The sequence below is a fragment of the Aegilops tauschii genome, chromosome 7 (genome assembly GCF_002575655.3).
Source record: "Aegilops tauschii subsp. strangulata cultivar AL8/78 chromosome 7, Aet v6.0, whole genome shotgun sequence".
NCBI classification, from domain to species: domain Eukaryota; kingdom Viridiplantae; phylum Streptophyta; class Magnoliopsida; order Poales; family Poaceae; genus Aegilops; species Aegilops tauschii.
In genome coordinates, this window is record NC_053041.3 from 229401492 (window position 1) to 229424529 (window position 23038).

Sequence of the window (23038 nt, forward strand, 5' to 3'; positions counted from 1 at the left end):
GCTCCTGGTGGTGACGAGGCCAGCCTCGTTCGCGAGTCATGGCGTGGCGGTGGCCGCAGGCGAGGCACGGGAGGCGCGAGCCATGGCGTGGCGGCGGCGCATGCAGGTGAGGCACGACATGGCGGCTGTTGCGGGCGCGGCTCGCCGCTGCAGGGGATGCCCGGCATGGCGACCTCAGGTGGTGCACGGCGTGGATTCCGCCGCTGTGGGCGCGGCTCGCCGGCCGGAGGAGGCAGCGCTGCCCTGCCAAGCGGGATCGTGCTCCCAGCTGCCGCGGGGACCCGATTGCCTTTTCAAAAAACTCACAGGGACCTGATTGCTTTTTCAGAAAACTTATAAGGACCTGATTGCTTTTTACAAAACTTACATGTGGGACCCACATGTAAGTTAACGGTCAAAGTAAACGGTCAAACAAACGATTATCTTACTGAAAACGACTCGATGATTTGAGTTTTCTGAAACAGCCAACCACCCGTTTGATAGTTATCTGAGAAAAATTAAAAACCGGTAGTTTTTTAGAACCCTAACCTGTAAAGTAATAGTCTGTATAGTAGTAGTTTTACGCTATTTACTCTCCAGCCCGCCATGGTCGCCGATGCCGCTGCTGTCGGCCATCCCGCGGTCGAGGGGATGGATAAGAGCAAGCCCTCGAATCTCTCTCTCTCGCCGAAACCCTAGGCCCTCAGTTTTCCACTCCCTCGCATCTCACACACGATAGCTTGAGCGGAACCATGGCCGTGTCATCATCAACCTCGAGCGTCGAAGCCTCCCCGAGCCTCTAGAGGAGGTCCGGAGGATGCTGCTCCTTCGTCTTCTTCGACCACGAACATGGGTTCGTCTGGAGATGCAACACACCGACGGATCGGTCGTCATCTTCCCCGTCGGCCGCCGCACAACCTCGCCTCGATTCGTCGCCTCCGGAGCTTCCCCGGCCGTCTCGCGCTCGCCAATCACCTCCTGGTGAGCTCCGCCTTTCGTCCCCTCCCTTCACCCCGGTAGATCCATCGACGTTTGGCTCCACTACCGCCGCGCTCGTGCTCGTGGTGAGCATGCGCTCACGGCGCCGTGGTCGTACCCTGTGCCTCAAGCCTGCATCGGCACGCCCCACTACCAGCTAACCCGTGCGCCGTCCGTGCCTTGGCCGTGCGCCTGCGCTGCTCTGCTTCCCGCTGCGCCCGCGCCCTGCTCGCCTCCCCGCTGGCCGCGCGCCCGGCAAGGCTGCTGCTGCCCGGGCCGCGCCTTGCTCGCCTGCTGGTTGCCTACTACGCTGTTGCTATACGTGCTGCTACTGCTGCTTAGTCACCGCTGCTCTGCTTGCCTCGCCGGTGCTGCTGCTTTGCTGCTACTCCTGCTAGGTGCCGCCTCGGTTGCTGATGCATACGGCCGCTAGTATCGCTACTGCTGTTGTAGCTGCTGGCTGTGGTGCCCCAGTGGCCGGCTTGGCCAAGCACACCGTGCGTGCATGCCCAAGCACACTAGTGGCCGGCTTGGGCCATGGCCGATGGGGATAGCCCCTGTTTAGACCAGTAGATGATAATTAATGGTTACACTAGTCTATGCACAGATGACATGTCGGTCCCTGGAGCTTAAAATAAATACCAAAATAAATTTAGCTTCTGTCTATGACAGCTGGGTCCCGCTGACACTGTTCATTTTGACCGGTCAACTCTGTCTGGCTTGTTGACTGGGTCAACTAGGACCCCCTGGACCCACTGTCAGCCTTTGTGTACAATCTCTGTAAACCGGGCTGGGTAACCGTAGCGTTTTAATCTTTATTTTCGAATTCAAATTAATTTTAGAATATTATTAAAACTTTGAAAAATCTTAGAAAATAATCCGTAGCTCGGATCAAAAAACTTTATATATGAAAGTTGCTTAGAAAAATCCAACGAATCCGATTATGCGGTACGTTTACCTGTCAGATGCCCCTAACTATCCGAACATGGAACATTCACCCTCCGGTCAATTATCTGACACAGGTCCGGAACCGGGAACTCCTTCCCGATTGAATTCCCCCTTCACCTTTAACGTCTAGGACCGCGTTAGAACACGTCTAGCTATGCCTGTTGTCCTGTTATGCACTTGCTTGCTATGTATTTACTGTTTTTCCCCCTCTTCTCTCCGGTAGACCCCGAGACCGCTGTTGATGTCCCTGTGATCGACTACGTCACCGACGACCCCTTCTTCCCTTTCATCGGAGCTTCCAGGCAAGCCCCCCCCCCCCCCCCTTTGATCATCCCGATATCGCCCATTTTATTCTCTCATGCTTGCATTAGATTTTGCTACTGTTATTGTTTGCTCCTATTCTGATGCATAGCATGTTTATTGTAACCTGTTGTTGTTACCTACCTGCTTATCCCAAACTGTTTAGTATAGGTTGGGTAGAGACCCATCAGAGACCCCCACTTTGTCCCGACTGCCCCGCTGGATTATCAGAAGACCCGATCAACGGGATCGAAGACCAGGCCCCGGCACCGCACATCACTTTCCCCTTAGTTGCTCGCCACTACTGGGTTACTATCGAGTGCCGAGGGTGAGACCTCTACAACACTTCTGATGTTAACCCTGTAGTGTAGCTATTCGGCCGTGGTCATCGAGGGTGATTCCGCCTTAACCACTTCCGGTACGACTCTGTCGTGCAACCCCTCAAGTGTGAACCTCGGGGGTGGTTCCTCTTACGTTCACCTTGATGGTTACATCAAGTGGAATTCACCGGGGGTGATTCCTTGGGTTTTCCCCTTGATGTTTGGACACACGGATACTTGGACTTTATCACTGTTACTTGGAAAGGCGGATCGGCCCTGAGGGGTACCCACGAGTGATGTGGAGACGGGTTGACCTGGAGGGTGCCCGCGAGATAATTATGAGGCGTGGCCAGGCATTCTTAGCCCTTGTCGCAAGTCCTCGAGACGGGGCGACGGGGTCACATCTTTCGTGAGTCTCTGATTGTTACCGCGCGTTCCTAATCCACTACGATTTGGATATTTGATCCGAGGGGCCTCTGGCCTGATAGCACTAACCATCACGTGGGCATAGTATGGGTGTTCTGCGTCGTATGCATCAGCCGAAGCTTAATATACATCATGCGACTGAGCGGCGCGCCCCGGGTTGGACTGCGTAAGCACCTGCCTTTTTGAAGGAGGTAGCTAGGTCTGCTCACCGGCCGCCCACGCAACGTGTAGGAGTTCCCGGGGCGATGGCCCATGACCCCTGGGGGACATAGGTTTAGTCCGACGTGCTTGACCTCTCTATTAAGCCTAGGTCGGGTTGCGGCGTATTGTTTGGCCGAGGCCGGGCATGACCCAGGAAAGTGTGTCCGGCCGGAGTTAATCGAGCGTGATGGGTAAGTTGGTGCACCCCTGCAGGGAAGAAAACATCTATCGATAGTCTGTCCTACGGTAACGGATACTTGGAGTTGTATCCCGATCGATACAACTAGAACTGGATACTTGAGATGAGACATGGATATGAGAAATGGATAGTATGGCTCTGGGATTGCTTTCTCGCAGGGTGTCGAGAAAGGATCTCTGGCCGAGGTTGATAACACTACTACTACTTTACTTTATGCTACTCTTATCTCTCTTCTGATGCTGCAAGATGCTTGGTGCTGCTTGAAGATGCTAGTCTTCGATAGGCTAGGATTTCCCCTTCTTTTCTGGCATTCTGCAGTCCAGTCCACGGATACAACCCATTTCATTGATACCGATGCATATGTAGTGTAGATCCTTGCTTGCGAGTACTTTGGATGAGTACTCACGGTTGCTTTGCTCCCCCTTTTCCCCCTTTCTTCTTCTTTCCGGTTGATGCAACCAGATGTCGGAGCCCAAGAGCTAGATGCCACCGTCAATGCCTACTGCTACGTGGAGACCGCCGACGACCAGGAGTAGTTAGGAGGCTCCCAGGCAGGAGGCCTTGCCTTTTCGATCGTAGATGCTTTTGTACTAGCCTTCTTAAGGCAAACTTGTCTAACTTATGTCTGTACTCAGATATTGTTGCTTCCGCTGACTTTTGTGTATTCGAGCTTATGTATTCGAGCCCTCGAGGCCCTGGCTTGTAATATAAAGCTTGTATTATTTTAATTTGCGTCTAGAGTTGTGTTGTGATATCTTCCCGTGAGTCCTTGATCTTGATCGTACACATTTGCGTGTATGATTAGTGTACGATTGAATCGAGGGCGTCACAAATTGGTATTAGAGCTGACTGCCTGTAGGTAGCTCCCTTTCCAACTCCTTGGCCGAAGTTGAGTCTAGTCGTCCAAAACTGTTTTACTAACTTGGCTGTGTGGCTTACGGGCCCACGTCGCCATTGGGTGGTATTAGGATCTTTTATTCCTCGTCTAAACTCTGGGACTCTGATCTCTCGTCTATTCGGGTTAAACATTTTACTAACTCCGACATTAGGCTCTCGTACCCACTTCCTCCCGGAGAGCCCCGACATTACCGATGGTCGCATGCTTCGCCAGAAGATTCTGCAGATACCCCTCGATGTTTCTCGAGACACTGTGCCAATTGCCTTGCATTTCCTGACCACCGATAATCCCCCTGAATAACATCCTTGCCGCTTGTACCTTCATCCCTAGTTGCTCCTGTTATTACAAGATACCACTAGTACTCTCCGTTGTTCCGAGAATCCTTTGTTCCTTCTGCTTTGCAGCTTCTTTTCAAACTGCAGATAATTCACTTAACCGGGGTTCGTTCATCCCGAGTTGTTCTTTTGCTTTCCAAAATACCTGAAAAAGCTATCTGTTCTTTCAAATTCCTCTGCAGCCTATTGCTCTTGATTCTCCTTGCCTGCTTGCATTAGGATTAATTCCATATGTCTAGCAACATTCTTTAGAATTCTTTGTGATTGTCATTCTGTTCCTATGGATTCAGCGTGTGTGCGAATACTCGCAATCATCAATTAATCTTTGGAAATTTTCTTTCTGGCTCAGACATCCTTCCAGATATGAGCTGGTTCTTGCCCAATCCAGATTTGATCAGGTACACCTCTAAGTCTATTCAACTTACTCATCTTTTGATCAGAGCCTCTACTTCTGATCCTTCGTCTTGAAATCATAATTCCTTTGTACCCAAGTATCGAATCATTCAGACGTTTCTATAAGCCGATGCCTTTACATCCCCTTCTTCATCTGATTGATTACCGATACTCACATCAACTCTGTCGTGAATCGCCAGATCCATTGCTGGGTTGTTATCCGACAATGTCCTTCACATCCAAAGTCTTGTGAGTTTTCCCCTGATACATAATACCTTCGGTAAATTGTATCATCTGCTTTGACTCCGATACTCTACTTTTGAACTCGTATCTTTTGCTTGGTTGATGGTTGTATAGATTCGTAAAAATGCCCCGATGGGTTGAACTTATGCCTTCCATAATCCGTGTGAACCTGAGAGTTCTCACGAGTCTTACTCTTCTGGTACTTCGCCAGATAAATCCTCTGCACTACAATTTCTTCGAAAAACTAGGAGTGAATGAAAGGTTATGCATTGAAGAAGTGGGAGTCGACCTTGAACTTTGTGTTCATGCCCATGGACCCGATGTGGCACTTATCATGGAAGCTTCATGTGATAATAATAATCCCCTTGTTATAAGTTCATCTGGTATCTATGTTTGGTCCTTTGCAACCGTGGTTCTGACCATGATTGTTCCCCTTTGATTCCATTTCTCGGACAAGTTCACGCACTTGTCTTCTGTAGATCAATGCAACTCCACAACCTATATTTTGATCTTCCTTCAAGTATTACCCTCCGGTATCTCGAGAATATCAAAGAACTGTGTTGCTTCCTATGAGTCTTCATCTAGTATTGCTTCTCACCGATTTCAGATTTCCCCCGGGATCTGAGTTATTAATCACTCGAGGACACCGGTAAGTGAATCGGTTGAATCGATTCCGCACTCCGATTCTATAACTCTTAAGTAATTTTCATTGCTTACGAGTTTAATAATCCTTCAGGTCATTCCTAGCCTGATCAGCTATATCACTATCGTACTAAAATTTTTAATTGTGCTATCTGGTCCTTCTTCCCGGAGCACAATTTCCGACAATGAGCTAAGCTTGCATCGATCTTCCTTGTCTTATCATTTTTCGCCTTGAACAGCAAGCTTGATTTCGAGTTTGTGTTGTACCCATGGTTCAAATAACCTTTCGCTTCATCATTCCTTTGACTTGATGTCATCTCCAATCGATTACGTCTTCCTGAAATCTCTCGACAATTGTGTCGTGCTCATCATCAACATTCTGAGCTCTTCCAGGATATCAATCGAATTCATGATGAGAAATACCATCCTTGCCCCCTCGATGAATTGTTCCTGAGCCTGCCGGCCACAAAATCATCTTTTTCTTGCTGAAATTGTATGACTTATTTTATAAGTTGTTCCGATGGATTCTTTGTGAATCCAAAGTCTGACCTTTACCGATGACCATGTCAATGCTATCCTGAAGCATGAATGTGGTACTCAAGCATCAGCTAGAACATTGGAAACATAATGCTAAATGTTTCTTGATCAATTATCCAAACACCATTGTATGGGTAACCACATGAATTCTCTCGCCCCTTTATCTGCTTGGTTATCTACTTGTTGTCCTGTCGTGTATGGGAAGGATATACTCTTGATAATTGGGTATAAAAACATTTCCTTTCCGTTGGTCTGATTGATATACTAATCATATTTCCCTTTCCATTGTTTTGTTAACCTTTCATGTAATCTAAATTATCTGAGCAGAGATAATTCCCTGCTTAGGTAAACACCTCGGTGTACAATTTGTCAGTAAGACCTTGTTATTATTGCTGTTGACATTCCGGTAACCACCGATGGACGAGAACTTTGCCTATTGGCCCGCCTCGTTCAACGAGCAGGAAAATAGTTCTCTTTGTCCCCCGCCCTTGGTACCAACGTGGTTGGCAACATAACTGACAGTCTATCATCTGACATGCCTTGCTATCGGCCTCCTTTCTACTTTTAACCCACATGGTGGGCTCATAACCCACAGTTCCACAGGATTGAAGCCTGACTCTCCTGTACAAACTTGATGCCGAAGTATCTTATGCTCTTGGCTTTGTGTGTTATCGCGAGCCACCCTTCGAGAGATGATCTATTCCCGATGCTCTGAACCCTTCTCACACTCTGTTCAGGTATCATCGTTTGTCCATTCGCTTGAAACTTCTTATTGTACCTTCATATTTTGCTCTCGATGTTTTCTTAAATTTCAACTCGAGAGATACTTCTATCACATTCCCTGCATTTCACCAGACAATTCACCCTATAAGGGCCAGTTCACCCGAAGTTACTCTTTACTTCCCCGCTTAAATCTCGGGACGAGATTTCTTGTAGTGGATGAGATTTGGAACATCCCCAGCATCACACTACAGTAATCTCCCCCTAATGAAGGTCATCTCATCATGATCATCATGCCAAAATGCCACTTGTCCAAAATCTGCTTCAAATTCAAATTTAAATTGCAAGTCATACTATTATTTCTCCAAATAGAGAAACAAAAGTGTTCGAGATGTTGCAAATAATGCCCAAGTAATTTTTATGAAGAAATCAACTCAAATTGGATTTTATTTTGGCCATAGCAATATTTTGGTGGACCAACAACATTTAATTTGGTCGTTTAAAATTCCAACATATATTCATACTTTCCCAAACCACATGAAACTTTGTGTGTGGCCCTATGCTACTGCATTGTATTTTTGTGCCAAGTTTCATCTGTAACAAAAATCATTTGCTCGCTCAAATAAATACCAAACAGTAGCTAAGAAATAGAAAATAGGGTACAAAGGATAAACCAGAAAAGATAAAGGGAAAATAAAAAGGCCCCACTATTGAACTGGGGCGTACGCCCAGAGTGCAAGGCCTAGTAGCCCATCCCCTCGCATCCCTTTCCTCTGTACCCAGGGGATGGCGTGGCGGCCATCCACCCCGCCATGGTCGCCGATGCCGCTGCTGTCGGCCATCCCGCGGTCGAGGAAATGGATAAGAGCAAGCCCTCGAAGCTCTCTCTCTCTCTCGCCGAAACCTAGACCCTCAGTTTTCCACTCCCTCGCATCTCACACACGATCTCGAGCTCGCTCGAGCGGAACCATGGCCGCGTCATCATCAACCTCGAGCGTCGTAGCCTCCCCGAGCCTCTAGAGGTGGTCCGGAGGATGCTGCTCCTTCGTCTTCTTCGACCACGAGCATGGGTTCGTCTGGAGATGCAACACACCGACGGATCGGTCGTCATCTTCCCCGTCGGCCGCCGCACAACCTCGCCTCGACTCGTCGCCTCCGGAGCTTCACCGGCCGTCTCGCGCTCGCCAATCACCTCCTGGTGAGCTCCGCCTTTCGTCCCCTCCCTTCACCTCGGTAGATCCATCGCCGTTTGGCTCGACTACCGCCGCGCTCGTGCTCGTGGTGAGCATGCGCTCACCGCACCGTGGTCGTACCCTGTGCCTCCAGCCTGCATCGGCGCGCCCCACTACCAGCTAACCCGTGCGCCGTCCGTGCCTTGGCCGTGCGCCTGCGCTGCTCTGCTTCCCGCTGCGCCCGCGCCCTGGTCGCCTCCCCGCTGGCCGCGCGCCCGGCAAGGCTGCTGCTGCCCGGGCCGCGCCTTGCTCGCCTGCTGGTTGCCTACTACGCTGTTGCTATACGTGCTGCTACTGCTGCTTAGTCACCGCTGCTCTGCTTGCCTCGCCGGTGCTGCTGCTTTGCTGCTACTCCTGCTAGGTGCCGCCTCGGTTGCTGATGCATACGGCCGCTAGTATCGCTACTGCTGTTGTAGCTGCTGGCTGTGGTGCCCCAGTGGCCGGCTTGGCCAAGCACACCGTGCGTGCATGCCCAAGCACACTAGTGGCCGGCTTGGGCCATGGCCGATGGGGATAGCCCCTGTTTAGACCAGTAGATGATAATTAGTGGTTACACTAGTCTATGCACACATGACATGTCGGTCCCCTGGAGCTTAAAATAAATACCAAAATAAATTTAGCTTCTGTCTATGACAGCTGGGTCCCGCTGACACTGTTCACTTTGACCGGTCAACTCTGTCTGGGTTGTTGACTGGGTCAACTGGGACCCCCTGGACCCACTGTCAGCCTTTGTGTACAATCTGTGTAAACCGGGTTGGGTAACCGTAGCGTTTTAATCTTTATTTTCAAATTAAAATTAATTTAAGAATATTATTAAAACTTTGAAAAATCTTAGAAAATAATCCGTAGCTCGGATCGAAAAACTTTATATATGAAAGTTGCTCAGAAAAATCCAACGAATCTGATTACGCGGTACGTTTACCTGTCAGATGCCCCTAACTATCTGAACATGGAACATTCCCCCTCCGGTCATTTGTGTGACACAGGTCCGGAACCGGGAACTCCTTCCCGGTTGAATTCCCCCTTCACCTTTAACGTCTAGGACCGCGTTAGAACACGTCTAGCTATGCCTGTTGTCCTGTTATGCACTTGCTTGCTATGTATTTACTGTTTCTTACCCCCTCTTCTCTCCGTAGACCCCGAGACCGCTGTTGATGTCCCTGTGATCGACTACGTCACCGACGACCCCTTCTTCCCTTTCATCGGAGCTTCCAGGAAAGCCCCCCCTTTGATCATCCTGATATCGCCCATTTCATTCTCTCATGCTTGCATTAGATTTTGCTACTGTTATTGTTTGCTCCTATTCTGATGCATAGCCTGTTTATTGTAACATGTTGTTGTTACCTACCTGCTTATCCCAAACTGTTTAGTATAGGTTGGGTAGAGACCCATCAGAGACTCCCACTTTGACCCGACTGCCTCGCTGGATTATCAGAAGACTCGATCAACGGGATCGAAGACCAGGCCCCGGCACCGCACATCACTTTCCCCTTAGTTGCTCGCCATTACTGGGTTACTATTCGGTCGTGTAGTGTAGCTATTCTGATGTTAACCCTGTAGTGTAGCTATTCGGTCGTGGTCATCGAGGGTGATTCCGCCTTAACCACTTCCGATACGACTCTGTCGTGCAACCCCTCAAGTGTGAACCTCGTGGGTGGTTCCTCTTACGTTCACCTTGATGATTACATCGAGTGGAATTCACCGGGGGTGATTCCTCGGGTTTTCCCCTTGATGTTTGGACACACGGATACTTGGACTTTATCACAGTTACTTGGATAGGCGGGTCGACCCTGAGGGGTACCCGCGAGATAATTACGAGGCGTGGCCGGGCATTCTTAGCCCTTGTCGCAAGTCCTCGAGACGGGGCGACGGGGTCACATCTTTCGTGAGTCTCTGCTTGTTACCGTGCGTTCCTAATCCACTACGATTTGGATATTTGATCTGAGGGGCCTTTGGCCTGATAGCACTAACCATCACCTGGGCATAGTATGGGCGTTCTGCGTCGTATGCATCAGCCGAAGCTTAATAGACATCATGCGACTGAGCAGCGCGCGCCGGGTTGGACTGCGTAAGCACCTGACTTTTTGAAGGAGGTAGCTAGGTCTGCTCACCGGCCGCCCACGCAACGTGCAGGAGTTCCCGGGGCGATGGCCCATGACCCCTGGAGGACATAGGTTTAGTCCGGCGTGCTTGACCTCTCTATTAAGCCTAGGTCGGGTTGCGGCGTATTGTTTGGCCGAGGCCGGGCATGACCCAGGAAAGTGTGTCCGGTCGGAGTTAATCTAGCGTGGTGGGTAAGTTGGTGCACCCCTGCAGGGAAGAAAACATCTATCGATAGCTTGTCCTACGGTAACGGACACTTGGAGTTGTATCCCGATCGATACAACTAGATCTGGATACTTGAGATGAGACATGGATATGAGAAATGGATAGTATGGCTCTGGGATTGCTTTCTCGCAGGGAGTCGAGAAAGGATCTCTGGCCGAGGTTGATAACACCTTTACTTTATGCTACTCTTATCTCTCTTCTGATACTGCAAGATGCTTGGTGCTGCTTGAAGATGCTAGTCTTCGATAGGCTAGGCTTTCCCCTTCTCTTCTGGCATTCTGCAGTCTAGTCCACAGATACAACCCATTTCATTGATACCGATGCATATGTAGTGTAGATCCTTGCTTGCGAGTACTTTGGATGAGTACTCACGGTTGCTTTGCTCCCCCTTTTCCCCCTTTCTTCTTCTTTCCGGTTGATGCAACCAGATGTCGGAGCCCAGGAGCTAGATGCCACCGTCGATGCCTACTACTACGTGGAGACCGCCGACGACCAGGAGTAGTTAGGAGGCTCCCAGGCAGGAGGCCTTGCCTTTTCGATCGTAGATGCTTTTGTGCTAGCCTTCTTAAGGCAGACTTGTCTAACATATGTCTGTACTCAGGTATTGTTGCTTCCGCTGACTTTTGTGTATTCGAGCCCTTGAGGCCCTGGCTTGTAATATAAAGCTTGTATTATTTTAATTTGTGTCTAGAGTTGTGTTGTGATATCTTCCCGTGAGTCCTTGATATTGATCGTACACATTTGCGTGTATGATTAGTGTACGATTGAATCGAGGGTGTCACATTCACCTTGACCGGAACCACAATTAGCTACTCCTCAACCTACTGCACCTGAAAATATTTATTATGAAATCCCTTCGGGTATGTTAGAGAAACTGCTAGCTAATCCTTATGCAGGAGATGGAACATTACATCCTGATATGCACCTAATCTATGTGGATGAAGTTTGTGGATTATTTAAGCTTGCAGGTATGCCCGAGGATGTTGTCAAGAAGAAGGTCTTCCCTTTATCTTTGAAGGGAAAGGCATTGACATGGTATATGCTATTGGATGGTATTGGGTCATGGAACTACAACCAATTGAAACTGGAATTTCATCAGAAGTTTTATCCTATGCATCTGGTTCATCGTGATCGGAATTATATTTATTATTTTTGGCCTCGTGAAGGAGAAAGTATCGCTTAAGCTTGGGGGAGGCTTAAGTCAATGTTATATTCATGCCCCAATCATGAGCTCTCAAGAGAAATTATTATTCAAAACTTTTATGCTCGGCTTTCTCATAATGATCGATCCATGCTCGATACTTCTTGTTCTGTTTCCTATATGAAGAAGGATATTGGATTCAAATGGGATTTATTGGAAAGAATTAAACGCAACTCTGAAGATTGAGATCTCGACGAAGGTAAGGAGTCAGGTATAAACCTTAAGTTCGATTGTGTTAAATCTTTTATGGATACCGATGCTTTTCGCGATTTTAGCACTAAATATGGACCTGACTCTGAGATAGTAGCTTCTTTTTGTGAATCTTTTGCTACTCATGTCGATCTCCCTAAGGAGAAGTGGTTTAAATATCATCCTCCCATTGAAGTTAAAGTAGCTGAACCTGTTAAAGTTGAAGAAGAAACTATTATTTATAATGTTGATCCTATTGTTCCCACTGCTTATATTGAGAAACCGCCATTCCCTGTTAGAATAAAAGATCATGCTAAAGCTTCAACTGTGGTTCGTAAAAGTTATACTAAAACACATACACCCTCTGAACAAATTAAAGTTTAACCTAGTATTGCTATGGTTAAAGATCTCTTGGCTAATAATATTGATGGGCATGTTATTTATTTCTGTGATGAAGCTGCTAGAATTGCTAAACCTGATATGAAAGGTAAACATAGAACTATTGTTGGCATGCCTGTTGTTTCTGTTAAAATAGGAGATCATTGTTATCATGGCTTATGTGATGTGGGTGCTAGTGTAAGTGCAATTCCTTATACTTTATATAAAGAAATCATGAATGATATTGCACCTGCTGAGATAGAAGATATTGATGTTACTATTAATAAGCTTACTAATAGAGATACTATATCACCAATTGGGATTGTTAGCGATGTTGAAGTCTTGTGTGGGAAGATAAAATATCCTATAGATTTTCTTGTTCTTGGTTCCCCACAAGATAATTTTTGTCCCATTATATTTGGTAGACCCTTCTTGAATACTGTTAATGCTAAGATAGACCGCGAGAAAGATATTGTTACTGTTGGTTTAGGGGACATGTCTCATGATTTTAATTTCTCTAAATTTCGTAGACAACCCCATGATAAAGAATTGCCTAGTAAGGATGAAAATTATTGGTCTTGCTTCTATTGTCGTGCCTCCTGATGATCCTTTAGAACTATATTTGCTAGATCATGAAAATGATATGTTTATGAATGAAAGAAGGGAAATAGATGAAGTATTCTTTAATCAGGGACCTATTTTGAAACACAATTTGCCTGTTGAAATCCTTGGAGACCCCCCTCCACCTAAGGGTGATCCCGTGTTTGAGCTTAAACCATTACCTGACACTCTGAAATATGCTTATCTTGATGAAAAGAAGATATATCATGTTATTATTAGTGCTAACCTATTCGAGCATGAAGAAAAGAAATTATTGAAAATTCTGAAGAAGCACTGTGCCGCTATTGGATATACTCTTGATAATCTTAAGGGCATTAGTCCCACTCTATGTCAGCACAAAATTAAATTGGAGAAAGATGCTAAACCAGTTGTTGATCATCAACGACGGTTAAATCCTAAGATGAAAGAAGTGGTAATGAAATACTAAAGCTTCTCGAGGCAGGTATAATTTATCCTATTGCTGATAGTCAATGTAAGTCCTATCCATTGTTTCCCTAAGAAAAGAGGTATTATTGTTGTTCCTAATGGTAAAAATGAATTGATTCCTCAAATAATTGTTACAGGTTATAGAATGGTAATTGATTTCTGCAAATTAAATAAAGCTACTAGAAAAGATCATTACCCTCTACCTTTTATTGATCAAATGCAAGAAAGATTATCCAAGCATACACATTTTAGCTTTCTAGATGGTTATTTTGGTTTCTCTCAAATACATGTGTCAAAAGAGGATCAAGAGAAAACCACTTTTACTTGCACTTTCGGTACCTTTGCTTATAGACGTATGCCTTTTGGTTTATGCAATGCACCTGCTACCTTTCAAAGATGTATGACTGCTATATTCTCTGAATTTTGTGAAAAGATTGTTGAGGTTTTCATGGATGATTTCTCCGCTTACGGAACTTCTTTTGATGATTGCTTAAGCAACTTTGATCGAGTTTTGCAGAGATGTGAAGAAACTAATCTTATCTTGAATTGGGAGAAGTGTCACTTTATGGTTAATGAAGGTATTGTCTTGGGGCATAAAATTTCTGAAAGAGGTATTGAAGTTGATAAAGCTAAAGTAGATGCTATTGAAAAGATGCCGTGTCCTAAAGATATGAAAGGTATAAGAAGTTTCCTTGGTCATGTTGGTTTCTATAGGAGGTTTATTAAAGACTTCTCCAAAATTTCTAGGCCTCTCACTAATCTCTTCAAAAAGATGTTCCTTTTGTTTTTGATGATGATTGTGTAGAAGAATTTGAAATACTTAAGAAAGCTTTGATTACTGTACCTATTGTTCAGCCACCTGATTGGAATTTACCCTTTGAAATTATGTGTGAAGCTAGTGATTATGCTATTGGTGCTGTTCTAGGACAAAGAGTTGATAAGATATTAAATGTTATTCAGTATGCTAGTAAAACTCTAGACAGTGCCCAGAGAAATTATGCTACCACTGGAAAAAAATATTAGTAGTTGTATTTGCATGTTGTCGATTCCAAAGTAACTGTTCACACTGATCATGCTGCTATTAAATATCTTATGGAAAAGAAATATGCTAAACCTAGACTTATTAGATGGGTTCTTGATGTCGCTTGAAGCTACGTCGGTATTTCCCCAAAGAGGAAGGGATGATGCATCATAGCGGCGGTAGGTATTTCCCTCAGATATGAAACCAAGGTTATCGAACCAGTAGGAGAACCAAGCAACACAACTTAAACATCCCCTGCACATAGATAACAAATGCTCACAACCCAACGTGCTAAAGGGGTTGTCAATCCCTTCTGGGGTACGGCGCCTCAAGATAGCCAAACAGACGTGAGATAAATTTGTAGTAGATTGAAAGATAGATCGGAAATAAAATAAATAAAAATAAAACGCAGCAAGGTATTTTGTATTTTTGGTTTAGTAGATCTGAAAATAAATGCAAGAGAAAAGTAGACCGCAAAGGCAAATATATGAGAAGGAAGTCCCGGGGGCCGTAGGTTTCACTAATGGCCTGGCTTCTCTCGAGAAAAATGGTGAAAGATCGTGAATGTCGCCTAGAGGGGGGGTGAATAGGCGCTTTAAAATAATTACGGTTGAGGCTTGAACAAATGCGGAATAAACCTAGCGGTTAATTTGTCAAGCACAAAACCTACAACAACTAGGCTCACCTATGTGCACCAACAACTTATGCTAAGCAAGAAAAACTACTTAGGTGATAGCAAGATATATGACAAGAAACAATATGGCTATCACAAGGTAAAGTGCATAAGTAAAGGGCTCGGGTAAGAGATAACCGAGGCACGCGGAGACGACGATGTATCCCGAAGTTCACACCCTTGCGGATGCTAATCTCCGTTTGGAGCGGTGTGGAGGCACAATGCTCCCCAAGAAGCCACTAGGGCCACCATAATCTCCTCACGCCCTCGCACAATGCAAGATGCCGTGATTCCACTAAGGGACCCTTGAGGGCGGTCACCGAACCCGTACAAATGGCAACCCTTGGGGGCGGTCACCGAACCCGTACACTTTGGCAACCCTTGGGGGCGGTCACCGAACCCGTACACTTTGGCAACCCTTGGGGGCGGTCACCGGAACCCGTCAAATTGCTCGGGGCGATCTCCACAACCTAATTGGAGACCCCGACGCTTGCCCGGAGCTTTACACCACAATGATTGAGCTCTGAACACCACCAACCGTCTAGGGCGCCCAAGCACCCAAGAGGAACAAGCTCAAGGGTACCAAGCACCCAAGAGTAATAAGCTTCTCAACTTGTAACTTCCACGTATCACCGTGGAGAACACAAACCGATGCACCAAATGCAATGGCAAGGGCACACGGAGTGCCCAAGTCCTTCTCTCTCAAATCCCACCGAAGCAACTAATGCTAGGGAGGAAATTGAGAGGAAGAACAAGAAGGAGAACACCAAGAACTCCAAGATCTAGATCCAAGGGGTTCCCCTCACATATAGGAGAAAGTGATTGGTGGAAATGTGGATCTAGATCTCCTCTCTCTTTTCCCTCAAAAACTAGCAAGAATCCATGGAGGGATTGAGAGTTAGCAAGATCGAAGAAGGTCAACAATGGGGGAAGAACACGAGCTCAAGAGATAAGGTTGAATGGGGAAGAAGACCCCATTTTATAGTGGGGGGAACAATCCAACCGTTACCCCCAAAACAGCCCCGCAGAGGGCGGTACTACCGCATAAGGCAGCGGTACTACCGCTCCCCCGGGCGGTACTACCGTGGAGTTAGGAGGGTGGGAGAGATACGGACTCGAGCGATACTGCCGCGGTGGTAGGGCGGTACTACCGCTCATGAGCGGCACTGCCGCTCTACTGCCGCTGCCAAGTACCGCACAATCCGACACGAAAAAGACCCCTCGAGTCGACGCGGCAGGGGCCTGGTACCGCAGCGGTACTACTACTGAGGACCCACCGGCGGTACTACCGCTGCGGAGCGGTACTGCCGCCTATGACTCCTAAGCGGTACTATCGCTGGGTACCGCGGTACTACCGCTGGCGCCATCCTAAAGCCACTGCCACGAAAACAAGTATACTCCAAGGAAAACCAGAACTGCCAAAACTTCTTCATATGAGCTCCGAATTGAGCAAACTCAAGCTTGTTGGATACAAGACGACGAGTAGCATCAAAACAACGATTGGTTATAGTAAGAAGAGGCAGGGGAGGTATGCCTAACAAATAGAGGAGTGAAACCTCCAACCGAGAAGAACCGGCATAACCTCCAACATCGAAAACATCATAGAAGATGCGAGTGAACTCCGATTTCGACGAACTCGAGCTTGTCATCAAGATGACCATAAGCTCCAAAACTCACAAAGAGAAGAACCAATAAAGATGATGCAAGGATGCAATGGTTTGAGCTCTCTATGAACGATACGATCAAGCTACTCATCGAGAGCCCCCCTTGATAGTACGGTAATCAATCCTATAACCCGGTCTCCAAACTACCATCATGAGACCGGTAAAATAGAAAACCTATCAAGAGCAAACCTTTTCCTTGCACATGGTCCACTTGAGCTAGATGATGACGATCTTGACTCCCTCAAGATGGACCACCTTTCTTGATTGCGTTGGCTCGATGAAGACTAGTTGATTGCTCCCCCATACTCCACTATGGGTGAGCCACCCTTCCGCACATCTTCACAAGTCCATTGTCACCACAATGGACGGCAAGCTTCAAGCACTTGATCTCTTTGTGATGCTCCACTTGAACTTGCACCCGGCAATGTTGATGACGATCACCACTTGATGTCATCCTCTCCATGGGTTGAGTGATATCTTCCTCTTGACGCAAGCCCATGAACACGTACCTAACCCCACATAGAACACTCACGAAGACCATGGGTTAGTACACAAGGCGTAATTGACAATGCTTACCATACCATGGGATCGCTTGATCCCTCGGTACATCTTGTGCGCTTTGTGTGTTGATCAGCTTGATTCACTCTTGACTTAGTCTTGATCAACCTTGACTCTTTCCAACTCTCTTCATTTGGATGATGTCTTGAAGGTAAACATGAATGATCACACAATCTTCTTCTTCAAGACATGCTTGCAATAATCTCAACTCTCACATGACCAATCTTTGGATAATTCCTTAATAACACCTTGGTCACCACATAAACTCCTTGAAACCAACACATGGACTTCAAGAAATGCCTATGGACAAATCCTTCAAATATAACCCAAGGCAACCATTAGTCCATAGAGATTGTCATCAATTACCAAAACCAAACATGGGGGCACCGCATGTTCTTTCAAATGGCAAACGATGGGTAAACAAATTACTGTTGGGCAATTGATATAACTTCGAATAATCATGACGATATCGAGGCAATGATCATTATATAGGCATCACGTCCAAGATTAGTAGACCGACTCCTGCCTGCATCTTATACTATTACTCCACACATCGACTGCTATCCAGCATGCATCTAGTGTATTAAGGTCATGGGAAAACGAAGTAATGCAATAAGAACGATGTAGACAAGATCTATCTATGTAGAGATAGACCCCAACATTTTATCCTTAGTAGCAACGATACATACGTGTCGGTTCCCCTTCTGTCACTGGGATCTGGCACCGTAAGATCGAACCCACTACAAAGCACCTCTTCCATTGCAAGATAAATAGATCAAGTTGGCCAAACAAAACCCAAATATCGGAGAAGAAATACGAGGCTATAAGCAATCATGCATATAAGAGATCAAAGAAACTCAACTAACTTTCATGGATATAAAAAGATATAACTGATCATAAACTCAAAGTTCATCAGATCCCAACAAACACACTTCAAAAGAGTTACATCATATGGATCTCCAAGAGACTATTGTATTGAGAATTCAATGAGAGAGAGGAAGCCATCTAGCTACTAACTACAGACCCGAAGGTCTACAAAGAACTACATACGCATCATCGAAGAGGCACCAATGGAGGTGGTGAACCCCATCCGAGATGGTGTCTAGATTGGTTTTGGTGGTTCTGGACTCTGCGGCGGCTGGATGAATATTTCGTCGACTCCCCTAGGGTTTCTGGAATATTGGGGTATTTATAGAGCAAAGAGGCGGTCCGGGGGGCACCCGAGGTGGGCACAACCCACCAGGGTGCGCCTGGGCCTCCTAGCGCGCCCTGGTGGGTTGTGCCCCCTCGGGGCACCCCCCAGGCGCAGCCAGGGCCCATTACGTTCCTTCTAGTCCAAGAAAAATCTCCGTGAAGTTTTGTTGCATTTGGACTCCGTCTGATATTGATTTCCTGCGATGTAAAAAACATGCAGAAAACAGCAACTGGCACTTGGCACTATGTCAATAGGTTAGTACCAAAAAATGATATAAAATGACTATAAAATGATTATAAAACATCCAAGATTGATAATATAATAGCATGGAACACTAAAAGTTTATAGATACGTTGGAGACGTATCAGCTTCCCCAAGCTTAACTCCTACTCGTCCTCGAGTAGGTAAGTGATAAAAACAGAATTTTTGATGTGGAATGTTGCCTAACATGTCATATCATATTCTTTTCTTTATAGCATGGACATTTGGACTTTTATGTGATTCAAAGCAATAGTCTAGTTTTGACATAATAATTTAGATACTCAAGCATATCAACAAGCAACCATGTCTTTTAAAATATCAACGCTAAAATAAGTTATCCCTAGCCCATCATGCTCAACCATTGATCCATTCATGAAACACACTCGAATGTTAGCTACACCCAATACTTAAGTACGATCATATTGCCTCCTAGTTGGTGCTTTTATAAGAGAAGATGGAGACTCAAATTCAAAATAAAAGTTGCATAAAGTAAAAGAAAGGCCCTTCGCAGAGGGAAGTAGGGATTTGTAGAGGTGCCAGAGCTCAAAGCAAAAAAATTAGAGATAAAAACATTTTGGGAGGTGTATCCATCCCACCAACGAAAACGACTTAGAGTTCCCAACACTTTCCATGCTAGATATATCATAGGCGGTTCCCAAACAGAAAATAAAGTTTATTCCTTTTTCCACCATACTTTCACTTTCCATGGCTAGCTGTATCCACGGTTGCCCTCCATACCAGCACTTTTCAAGGAATTTATTATTTGACAACATAAAGTAAATTCATTTTTTTCATTTCGGGACTGGGCATCCCTAAAACCTTTGCCTTACTCTCGTGCAAACACATCCAGCATGGAAAATATTAGCCACCCCTCACCGCTCCGCGAGCGAAACAAACACACAAAAGAGAAGTTTATTTTGAAAATTAGAGATGGCACATGCAAATTTGCTTAGAACGGCAAAAGAATACCGCATATAGGTAGATATAGTGGACTCATGTGGCAAAACTGGTTCAAAGGATTTTGGATGCACAAGTAGAGATCATACTTGGTGCAAAATGAAGGCTAGCAAAATATTGAGAAGCGACCAACCAAAAAACGAATAATCTCATAAGCAAGCATTAAGCATTAATAACACCGAATAATGCACCACAAGTAGGATATAATTTCATTGCATGACTATTGACTTTCGTACTTGCATGGGGAATCACAAACCTTAACACCAATATTCTTACTAAAGCATAATTACTCATCAACATAACTCACATATCACATCATCATATCTCAAAAATATTACTAAGAATCAAGTTTATTTTGTCCAATGATCTTCATGAAAGTTTTTATTATATCCTTCTTGCATATAAGTTTATTTCGTACTTTGGAACTAATTTTCATGTGTTGCTTTTCGTAAGCTCAAACAAATATAAGTGAAGATCAAGATCACTATTCTTTTTTCTTTCTCTCAAAATAATTTAAGTGAAGCAAGAGAGAATTTCTTGAAAATTTTACTAACTCTCAAATAAATCTAAGTGAAGCAAGAGAGCATTTCTTCAAAATACTAAGCACACCGTACTCAAAAAGATATAAGTGAAGCACTAGAGCAAGTCCATAGCTCATAAAAATTTAAGTGAAGCATAGAGAGCAATTCTAACAAGTCATGACATAATTTTGGCTCTCTAAAATAGGTGTGTCCAGCAAGGATTGATGACTTAAAACACAAAATAAAACAAGCAAAGACTCATATCATACAAGACGCTCCAAGCAAAACACATATCATGTGACGAATAAAAATATAGTTTCGAGTTAAATACCGATGGTCGTTGGAAGAAAGCGGGGATGCCACTCGGGGGCATCCCCAAGCTTAGTTGGTTGCTCATTTTTGGATAATAGCTTGGGATGCCGGGGCATTCCCAAGCTTAGGCTCTTCTATCCTTCCTTCATCCATCGTAAGATAACCCAAAACTTGAAAACTTCAATCACACAAAACTCAACAAAACCTTCGTGAGATCCGTTAGTATAAGAAAGCAAACCACTACTACAAATACTGTATCAAACTAATTAATATTTTGTTTTTGTATTATATCTACTGTATTCCAACTTTCCTATGGCAAAAACTCATCAAAGAATACCATAGAGCCATCAAAATAAGCACACAACACAAAGAAAACAGAATCTATCAAAACAGAACAGTCTGTAGCAATCTGACTTTTTAGAAAACTTCTGGAACTCCAAAAATTCTGAAAACATAGGAAGACCGGGTAATTTGTATATTAATCTTTTGCAAAGAGAATCAGGGCAAAAGATCTTTCTGGTAAAAAAATGAGAATTGTTTTCGTGAGCGCAAAGTTTCTGTCTTTTTCAGCAAGATCAAACAACTATCACCCAAGAAGATCCTATCGGTTCTACTTGGCACAAACACTAATTAAACACAAAAAACACAATCATACCAGTAGCATGATTGTTCAAACACACAAGAACATAAAGCAAAAAGCAAAAATAAAATTTATTCATTGGGTTGCCTCCCAACAAGCGCTATAGTTTTACGCCCTTAGCTAGGCATAAAGCAAGGATCTAAGTTTTGTCATCTTTGGTTCGAGATCCATAAGATGCCCTCATGATTGACTCATAAGGTGGCTTAATACTTGTTCTAGGAAAGTGTTCCATACCCTTCCTCAAAGGAAATTGGAACTTAATATTGCCTTCTTTCATATCAATCACGGCACCAATAGTGCGTAAAATGGTCTACCAAGAATAATTGGACAAGACGGATTGCAATCAATATCAAGAACAATAAAATATATGGGCACGTAATTCCTATTTGCAAGGATAAGAACATCATTAATTCTTCCCATAGGCTTTTTAATAGTATAATCCGCCAAGTGCAAATTCAAAGAACATTCTTCTAGATTAGTAAGACCAAGCACATCACATAAAGATTTCGGAATTGTAGAAACACTAGCACTCAAGTCACACAAAGAAAAACAGTCATAATTTTTAATCTTGACTTTGATATTAGGTTCCCATTCATCATGCAATTTTCTAGGAATTGATACTTCTAATTCCAAATTTTCTTCGAAAGCTTTCATCATAGCATCAACAATATGTTTAGTAAAAGTTTTGTTTTGTTCATAGGCATGGGCTGAATTTATCGTGGATTGCAACAAAGAAATACAATCAATCAAAGAGCAACTATCATAATTAAAGTCTTTGTAATCCAAAAGAGTGGGCACATCACTAGTTAAAGTTTTGACCTCTCCAAACCCACTTTCATCAATTTTCTCAACAAGATTTTCACCCTCCGAAATATCGGGACGCCTTCTACCTAAAGTTGACTCTTCTCCAGTCCCTTTTTCATCAATCTTAACTTTACTAGACAAAGAATCAATAGAAGAAACACCAACCATTTTAAGATCTTCATCACTTTTACGAAAGAAATAACTAGAAAACACTTTTTCTAAAAATTCTCTTTTAGCTCTAAGCATAGCGGTTCTTTTCTTACTATCATCCATAGAAACATAAAGAGCTTTAATTGATTCATCTACTTTAGGCACAAAAATTTTCATCTTGAGATTTTCCACATCATGAGCAATTCTATCAACACTTCTAGACAAATCATCAATTTTACTCAACTTTTCTTCTATGGAAGTGTTTAAATTTTTTTGTGTATTGATAAATTATTATTATTCTCAAGATCAGAGGTGTTACTATTATTATTATAAGATTGATTTCCATAGGAATTACCATAATTATTAGAGGAATTACTAGGAAAAGGCCTAGGGTTAAAATTACCTCTATAAGCATTGTTATTGAAATTATTTCGAGAAATAAAATTCACATCTATGGCATCACTATTTTCCTAAATCAAAGTAGACAAAGGCATATCATTTAAATCAATAGGAGCACTTTTACTAGCAACCAATTTCATAAGAGCATCAACTTTTTCACTCAAAAAAGAAATTTCTTCAATTGAATTAACTTTTTTACTAGTAGGAGCCCTTTCGGTATGCCATTGTGAATAATTTGCCATGATAGTATCAAGCAATTTGGTGGCTTCACCCAAAGTAATTTTCATAAAAGTACCACCCGCGGTGGAACCTAAAAGATTACGAGAAACAAAATTAATCCAACATAAAAAAATTGTATGATCATCTAAAGATTTAACGAGTTGGGCAAT

The 23038-nt window shown here is 44.3% G+C and overlaps 2 long non-coding RNA genes across 2 annotated transcripts; both read left to right on the forward strand.

Annotated features, from left to right (window-relative positions):
* The first annotated feature begins 598 nt into the window (after positions 1-598).
* Positions 599-4087, forward strand: LOC141028131 (uncharacterized). Its single transcript, XR_012190411.1, has 3 exons — positions 599-960; positions 2129-2207; positions 3814-4087. It is a non-coding gene; the product is annotated as an uncharacterized lncRNA (long non-coding RNA).
* A 3817-nt stretch (positions 4088-7904) lies between these two features.
* Positions 7905-11385, forward strand: LOC141028132 (uncharacterized). Its single transcript, XR_012190412.1, has 2 exons — positions 7905-8317; positions 11108-11385. It is a non-coding gene; the product is annotated as an uncharacterized lncRNA (long non-coding RNA).
* Positions 11386-23038: the final 11653 nt, after the last annotated feature.